A 9,021-nucleotide genomic window follows, 5' to 3' on the forward strand; every position below is an offset into this window, starting at 1 on the left:
AAATTCCAACCTAGTATTAAAATTCGTGTATTGACGATTGTTTGACAAAAAGATTCGAACCAATAGTTAAAATTTGAATATTGATAGTAGTTTGAAGAAAAAGTGCCCATCGAGAGTTAAAATTCGTACATTAACGATAGGTTGACCAAAAAATTCCCACCGAGAGTTAAAATTCGTATATAGGCGATAGTTTGAAGAAAAAAATTCCAACCTAGTATTAAAATTCGTGTATTGACGATTGTTTGACATAAAGATTTGAACCAATATTTAAAATTTGAATATTGACAGTAGTTTGAAGAAAAAAATTCCAACCTAGTATTAAAATTCGTGTATTGACGATTGTTTGACAAAAAGATTCCAACCAATAGTTAAAATTTGAATATTGACAATAGTTTGAAGAAAAAAATTCCAACCTAGTATTAAAGTTCGTTTATTGACGATTGTTTGACATAAAGATTTCAACCAATAGTTAAAATTTGAGTATTGACAGTAGTTTGAAGAAAAAAGTGCCCACCGGGAGTTAAAATTCGTACATTGACGGTAGCTTGACCAAAAAATTCCTCACGAGAGTTAAATTTCGTATATAGGCGATAGTTTGAAGAAAAAAATTCCAACCTAGTATTAAAATTCGTTTATTGACGATTGTTTGACATAAAGATTTCAACCAATAGTTAAAATTTGAATATTGACAGTAGTTTGAAGAAAAAAGTTCCCACCGAGAGCTAAAATTCGTACATTGACGGTAGCTTGACCAAAAACTTCCTCCCGAGAGTTAAATTTCGTATATAGGCGATAGTTTGATGATAAAAATTCCAACCTAGTATTAAAATTCGTGTATTGACGATTGATGACAAAAAGATTCCAACCAATAGTTAAAATTTGAATATTGACAGTAGTTTAAAGAAAAAAGTGCCCACCGAGAGTTAAAATTCGTACATTGACGATAGGTTGACCAAAAAATTCCCACCGTGAGTTAAATTCCGTATATAGGCGATAGTTTGAAGAAAAAAATTCCAACCTAGTATTAAAGTTCGATTATTGACGATTGTTTGACATAAAGATTTCAACCAATAGTTAAAATTTGAGTATTGATAGTAGTTTGAAGAAAATGTGCCCACCGAGAGTTAAAATTCGTACATTGACGATAGGTTGACCAAAAAATTCCCACCTGGAGTTAAATTTCGTATATAGACGATAGTATGAAGAAAAAAATTCCAACCTAGTATTAAAATTCGTGTCTTGACGATTGTTGACAAAAAGATTCCAAACAATAGTTAAAATTTGAGTATTGATAGTAGTTTGAATAGTTGACCAAAAAATTCCTACCGAGAGTTAAATTTCGTATATAGGCGATAGTTTGAAGAAAAAAATTCCAACCTAGTATTAAAATTCGTTTATTGACGATTGTTTGACATAAAGATTTCAACCAATAGTTAAAATTTGAATATTGACAGTAGCTTGAAGAAAAAAGTTCCCACCGAGAGTTAAAATTCGTACATTGACGGTAGCTTGACCAAAAACTTCCTCCCGAGAGTTAAATTTCGTATATAGGCGATAGTTAGAAGAAAAAAATTCCAACCTAGTATAAAAATTCGTTTATTGACGATTGTTTGACATAAAGATTTCAACCAATAGTTAAAATTTGAATATTGACAGTAGTTTGAAGAAAAAAGTTCCCACTGAGAGTTAAAATTCGTACATTGACGGTAGCTTGACCAAAAAATTCCTCCCGAGAGTTAAATTTCGTATACAGGCGATAGTTTGAAGAAAAATATTCCAACCTAGTATTAAAATTCGATTATTGACGATTGTTTGACATAAAGATTTCAACCAATATTTAAAATTTGAGTATTGATAGTAGTTTGAAGAAAAAGTGCCCACCGAGAGTTAAAATTCGTACATTGACAATAGCTTGACCAAAAAATTCCTACCGAGAGTTAAATTTCGTATATAGGCGATAGTTTGAAGATAAAAATTCCAACCTAGTATTAAAATTCGTGTATTGACGATTGTTTGACAAAAAGATTCGAACCAATAGTTAAAATTTGAATATTGACAGTAGTTTGAAGAAAAAAGTGCCCACCGAGAGTTAAAATTCGTGCATTGACGGTAGGTTTACCAAAAAATTCCTCCCGAGAGTTAAATTTCGTATATAGGCGATAGTTTGATGATAAAAATTCCAACCTAGTATTAAAATTCGTGTATTGACGATTGTTGACAAAAAGATTTCAAACAATAGTCAAAATTTGAGTATTAAGAGTAGTTTGAAGAAAAAGTGCCCATCGAGAGTTAAAATTCGTACATTGACGATAGTTTGACCAAAAAATTCCTACCGAGAGTTAAATTTCGTGTATAGGCGATAGTTTGAAGAAAAAAATTCCAACCTAGTATTAAAATTCGATTATTGACAATTGTATGACATAAAGATTTCAACCAATATTTAAAATTTGAATACTGACAATAGTTTGAAGAAAGAAATTCCAACCTAGTATTAAAAATCGTGTATTGACGATTGTTCGACAAAAAGATTCCAACCAATAGTTAAAATTTGAATATTGACAGTAGTTTGAAGAAAAAAGTGCCCACCGAGAGTTAAAATTCGTACATTGACGGTAGTTTGAAGAAAAAAATTCCAACCTAGTATTAAAATTCGTTTATTGACGATTGTTTGACAAACAGATTTCAACAATTAGTTAAAATTTGAATATTGACAGTAGTTTGAAGAAAAAAGTGCCCACCGAGAGTTAAAATTCGTACATTGACGGTAGCTTGACCAAAAAATTCCTCCCGAGAGTTAAATTTCGTATATAGGCGATAGCTTGAAGAAAAAAATTCCAACCTAGTATTAAAATTCGTTTATTGACGATTGTTTGACATAAAGATTTGAACCAATATTTAAAATTTGAATATTGACAGTAGTTTGAAGAAAAAAATTCCAACCTAGTATTAAAATTCGTGTATTGACGATTGTTTGACAAAAAGATTCCAACCAATAGTTAAAATTTGAATATTGACAATAGTTTGAAGAAAGAAATTCCAACCTAGTATTAAAATTCGTGAATTGACGATTGTTTGACAAAAAGATTCGAACCAATAGTTAAAATTTGAATATTGACAGTAGTTTGAAGAAAAAAGTTCCCACCGAGAGATAAAATTCGTACATTGACGGTAGCTTGACAAAAAAATTCCTCCCGAGAGTTAAATTTCGTATATAGGCGATAGTTTGAAGAAAAAAATTCCAACTTAGTATTAAAATTCGTTTATTGACGATTGTTTGACATAAAGATTTCAACCAATAGTTAAAATTTGGGTATTGATAGTAGTTTGAAGAAAAAGTGCCCATCGAGAGTTAAAATTCGTACATTGACGATAGGTTGACCAAAAAATTCCCACCGAGAGTTAAAATTCGTATATAGGCGATAGTTTGAAGAAAAAAATTCCAACCTAGTATTAAAATTCGTGTGTTGACGATTGTTTGACATAAAGATTTGAACCAATTTTTAAAATTTGAATATTGACAGTAGTTTGAAGAAAAAAATTCCAACCTAGTATTAAAATTCGTGTATTGACGATTGTTTGACAAAAAGATTCCAACCAATAGTTAAAATTTGAATATTGACAATAGTTTGAAGAAAAAAATTCCAAACTAGTATTAAAGTTCGTTTATTGACGATTGTTTGACATAAAGATTTCAACCAATAGTTAAAATTTGAGTATTGACAGTAGTTTGAAGAAAAAAGTTCCCACCGGGAGTTAAAATTCGTACATTGACTGTAGCTTGACCAAAAAATTCCTCCGGAGAGTTAAATTTCGTATATAGGCGATAGTTTGAAGAAAAAAATTCCAACCTAGTATTAAAATTCGTTTATTGACGATTGTTTGACATAAAGATTTCAACCAATAGTTAAAATTTGAATATTGACAGTAGTTTGAAGAAAAAAGTTCCCACCGAGAGTTAAAATTCGTACATTGACGGTAGCTTGACCAAAAACTTCCTCCCGAGAGTTAAATTTCGTATATAGGCGATAGTTTGATGATAAAAATTCCAACCTAGTATTAAAATTCGTGTATTGACGATTGTTGACAAAAAGATTCCAACCAATAGTTAAAATTTGAATATTGACAGTAGTTTAAAGAAAAAAGTGCCCACCGAGAGTTAAAATTCGTACATTGACGGTAGTTTGAAGAAAAAAATTCCAACCTAGTATTAAAATTCGTTTATTGACGATTGTTTGACAAACAGATTTCAACCATTAGTTAAAATTTGAATATTGACAGTAGTTTGAAGAAAAAAGTGCCCACCGAGAGTTAAAATTCGTACATTGACGATAGTTTGACCAAAAAATTCCTACCGAGACTTAAATTTCGTATATAGGAGATAGTTTGAAGAAAAAAATTCCAACCTAGTATTAAAATTCGTGTATTGACGATTGTTTGACAAAAAGATTCGAACCAATAGTTAAAATTTGAATATTGACAGTAGTTTGAAGAAAAAAGTGCCCACCGAGAGTTAAAATTCGTACATTGACGATAGGTTGACCAAAAAATTCCCACCGAGAGTTAAAATTCGTATATAGGCGATAGTTTGAAGAAAAAAATTCCAACCTAGTATTAAAATTCGTGTATTGACGGTTGTTTGACATAAAGATTTGAACCAATATTTAAAATTTGAATATTGACAGTAGTTTGAAGAAAAAAATTCCAACCTAGTATTAAAATTCGATTATTGACGATTGTATGACACAAAGATTTCAACCAATATTTAAAATTTGAATACTGACAATAGTTTGAAGAAAGAAATTCCAACCTAGTATTAAAAATCGTGTATTGACGATTGTTCGACAAAAAGATTCCAACCAATAGTTAAAATTTGAATATTGACAGTAGTTTGAAGAAAAAAGTGCCCACCGAGAGTTAAAATTCGTACATTGACGGTAGTTTGAAGAAAAAAATTCCAACCTAGTATTAAAATTCGTTTATTGACGATTGTTTGACATAAAGATTTCAACCAATAGTTAAAATTTGAATATTGACAGTAGTTTGAAGAAAAAAGTTCCCACCGAGAGTTAAAATTCGTACATTGATGGTAGCTTGACCAAAAAATTCCTCCCGAGAGTTAAATTTCGTATATAGGCGATAGTTTGAAGAAAAAAATTCCAACTTAGTATTAAAATTCGTTTATTGACGATTGTTTGACATAAAGATTTCAACCAATAGTTAAAATTTGAATATTGACAGTAGTTTGAAGTAAAAAGTACCCACCGAGTGTTAAAATTCGTACATTGACGGTAGCTTGACCAAAAACTTCCTCCCGAGAGTTAAATTTCGTATATAGGCGATAGTTTGATGATAAAAATTCCAACCTAGTATTAAAATTCGTGTATTGACGATTGTCGACAAAAAGATTCCAACCAATAGTTAAAATTTGAATATTGACAGTAGTTTAAAGAAAAAAGTGCCCACCGAGAGTTAAAATTCGTACATTGACGGTAGTTTGAAGAAAAAAATTCCAACCTAGTATTAAAATTCGTTTATTGACGATTGTTTGACATAAAGATTTCAACCAATAGTTAAAATTTGAATATTGACAGTAGTTTGAAGAAAAAAGTTCCCACCGAGAGTTAAAATTCGTACATTGACGGTAGCTTGACCAAAACATTCCTCCGGAGAGTTAAATTTCGTATATAGGCGATAGTTTGAAGAAAAAAATTCCAACCTAGTATTAAAATTCGTTTATTGACGATTGTTTGACATAAAGATTTCAACCAATAGTTAAAATTTGAATATTGACAGTAGTTTGAAGAAAAAAGTTCCCACCGAGTGTTAAAATTCGTACATTGACGGTAGCTTGACCAAAAACTTCCTCCCGAGAGTTAAATTTCGTATATAGGCGATAGTTTGATGATAAAAATTCCAACCTAGTATTAAAATTCGTGTATTGACGATTGTTGACAAAAAGATTCCAACCAATAGTTAAAATTTGAATATTGACAGTAGTTTAAAGAAAAAAGTGCCCACCGAGAGTTAAAATTCGTACATTGACGGTAGTTTGAAGAAAAAAATTCCAACCTAGTATTAAAATTCGTTTATTGACGATTGTTTGACAAACAGATTTCAACCATTAGTTAAAATTTGAATATTGACAGTAGTTTGAAGAAAAAAGTGCCCACCGAGAGTTAAAATTCGTACATTGACGATAGTTTGACCAAAAAATTCCTACCGAGAGCTAAATTTCGTATATAGGCTATAGTTTGAAGAAAAAAATTCCAACCTAGTATTAAAATTCGATTATTGACGATTGTATGACATAAAGATTTCAACCAATAGTTAAAATTTGGGTATTGATAGTAGTTTGAAGAAAAAGTGCCCATCGAGAGTTAAAATTCGTACATTGACGATAGGTTGACCAAAAAATTCCCACCGAGAGTTAAAATTCGTATATAGGCGATAGTTTGAAGAAAAAAATTCCAGCCTAGTATTAAAATTCGTGTATTGACGATTGTTTGACATAAAGATTTGAACCAATATTTAAAATTTGAATATTGACAGTAGTTTGAAGAAAAAAATTCCAACCTAGTATTAAAATTCGTGTATTGACGATTGTTTGACAAAAAGATTCCAACCAATAGTTAAAATTTGAATATTGACAATAGTTCGAAGAAAAAAATTCCAACCTAGTATTAAAGTTCGTTTATTGACGATTGTTTGACATAAAGATTTCAACCAATTGTTAAAATTTGAGTATTGACAGTAGTTTGAAGAAAAAAGTGCCCACCGGGAGTTAAAATTCGTACATTGACGGTAGCTTGACCAAAAAATTCCTCCGGAGAGTTAAATTTCGTATATAGGCGATAGTTTGAAGAAAAAAATTCCAACCTAGTATTAAAATTCGCTTATTGACGATTGTTTGACATAAAGATTTCAACCAATAGTTAAAATTTGAATATTGACAGTAGTTTGAAGAAGAAAGTTCCCACCGAGAGTTAAAATTCGTACATTGACGGTAGCTTGACCAAAAACTTCCTCCCGAGAGTTAAATTTCGTATATAGGCGATAGTTTGATGATAAAAATTCCAACCTAGTATTAAAATTCGTGTATTGACTATTGTTTGACAAAAAGATTCGAACCAATAGTTAAAATTTGAATATTGACAGTAGTTTGAAGAAAAAGTGCCCACCGAGAGTTAAAATTCGTACATTGACGATAGTTTGACCAAAAAATTCCTACCGAGAGCTAAATTTCGTATATAGGCTATAGTTTGAAGAAAAAAATTCCAACCTAGTATTAAAATTCGATTATTGACGATTGTATGACATAAAGATTTCAACCAATATTTAAAATTTGAATATTGACAGTAGTTTGAAGAAAAAAGTTCCCACCGAGAGTTAAAATTCGTACATTGACGGTAGCTTGACCAAAAACTTCCTCCCGAGAGTTAAATTTCGTATATAGGCGATAGTTTGAAGAAAAATATTCCAATCTAGTATTAAAATTCGATTATTGACGATTGTTTGACATAAAGATTTCAACCAATATTTAAAATTTGAGTATTGATAGTAGTTTGAAGAAAAAGTGCCCACCGAGAGTTAAAATTCGTACATTGACGATAGCTTGACCAAAAAATTCCTACCGAGATTAAAAATTTCGTATATAGGCGATAGTTTGAAGATAAAAATTCCAACCTAGTATTAAAATTCGTGTATTGACGATTGTTTGACAAAAAGATTCGAACCAATAGTTAAAATTTGAATATTGACAGTAGTTTGAAGAAAAAAGTGCCCACCGAGAGTTAAAATTCGTGCATTGACGGTAGTTTGAAGAAAAAAATTCCAACCTAGTATTAAAATTCGTTTATTGACGATTGTTTGACATAAAGATTTCAACCAATAGTTAAAATTTGAATATTGACAGTAGTTTGAAGAAAAAAGTTCCAACCGAGAGTTAAAATTCGTACATTGACGGTAGCTTGACCAAAAACTTCCTCCCGAGAGTTAAATTTCGTATATAGGCGATAGTCTGATGATAAAAATTCCAACCTAGTATTAAAATTCGTGTATTGACGATTGTTGACAAAAAGATTCCAACCAATAGTTAAAATTTGAATATTGACAGTAGTTTAAAGAAAAAAGTGCCCACCGAGAGTTAAAATTCGTACATTGACGGTAGTTTGAAGAAAAAAATTCCAACCTAGTATTAAAATTCGTTTATTGACGATTGTTTGACAAACAGATTTCAACCATTAGTTAAAATTTGAATATTGACAGTAGTTTGAAGAAAAAAGTGCCCACCGAGAGTTAAAATTCGTACATTGACGATAGTTTGACCAAAAAATTCCTACCGAGACTTAAATTTCGTATATAGGAGATAGTTTGAAGAAAAAAATTCCAACCTAGTATTAAAATTCGTGTATTGACGATTGTTTGACAAAAAGATTCGAACCAATAGTTAAAATTTGAATATTGACAGTAGTTTGAAGAAAAAAGTGCCCACCGAGAGTTAAAATTCGTACATTGACGATAGGTTGACCAAAAAATTCCCACCGAGAGTTAAAATTCGTATATAGGCGATAGTTTGAAGAAAAAAATTCCAACCTAGTATTAAAATTCGTGTATTGACGGTTGTTTGACATAAAGATTTGAACCAATATTTAAAATTTGAATATTGACAGTAGTTTGAAGAAAAAAATTCCAACCTAGTATTAAAATTCGATTATTGACGATTGTATGACACAAAGATTTCAACCAATATTTAAAATTTGAATACTGACAATAGTTTGAAGAAAGAAATTCCAACCTAGTATTAAAAATCGTGTATTGACGATTGTTCGACAAAAAGATTCCAACCAATAGTTAAAATTTGAATATTGACAGTAGTTTGAAGAAAAAAGTGCCCACCGAGAGTTAAAATTCGTACATTGACGGTAGTTTGAAGAAAAAAATTCCAACCTAGTATTAAAATTCGTTTATTGACGATTGTTTGACATAAAGATTTCAACCAATAGTTAAAATTTGAATATTGAC

This window comes from Xylocopa sonorina, unplaced genomic scaffold (genome assembly GCF_050948175.1).
Source record: "Xylocopa sonorina isolate GNS202 unplaced genomic scaffold, iyXylSono1_principal scaffold0047, whole genome shotgun sequence".
Taxonomy (NCBI): Eukaryota; Metazoa; Arthropoda; class Insecta; order Hymenoptera; family Apidae; genus Xylocopa; species Xylocopa sonorina.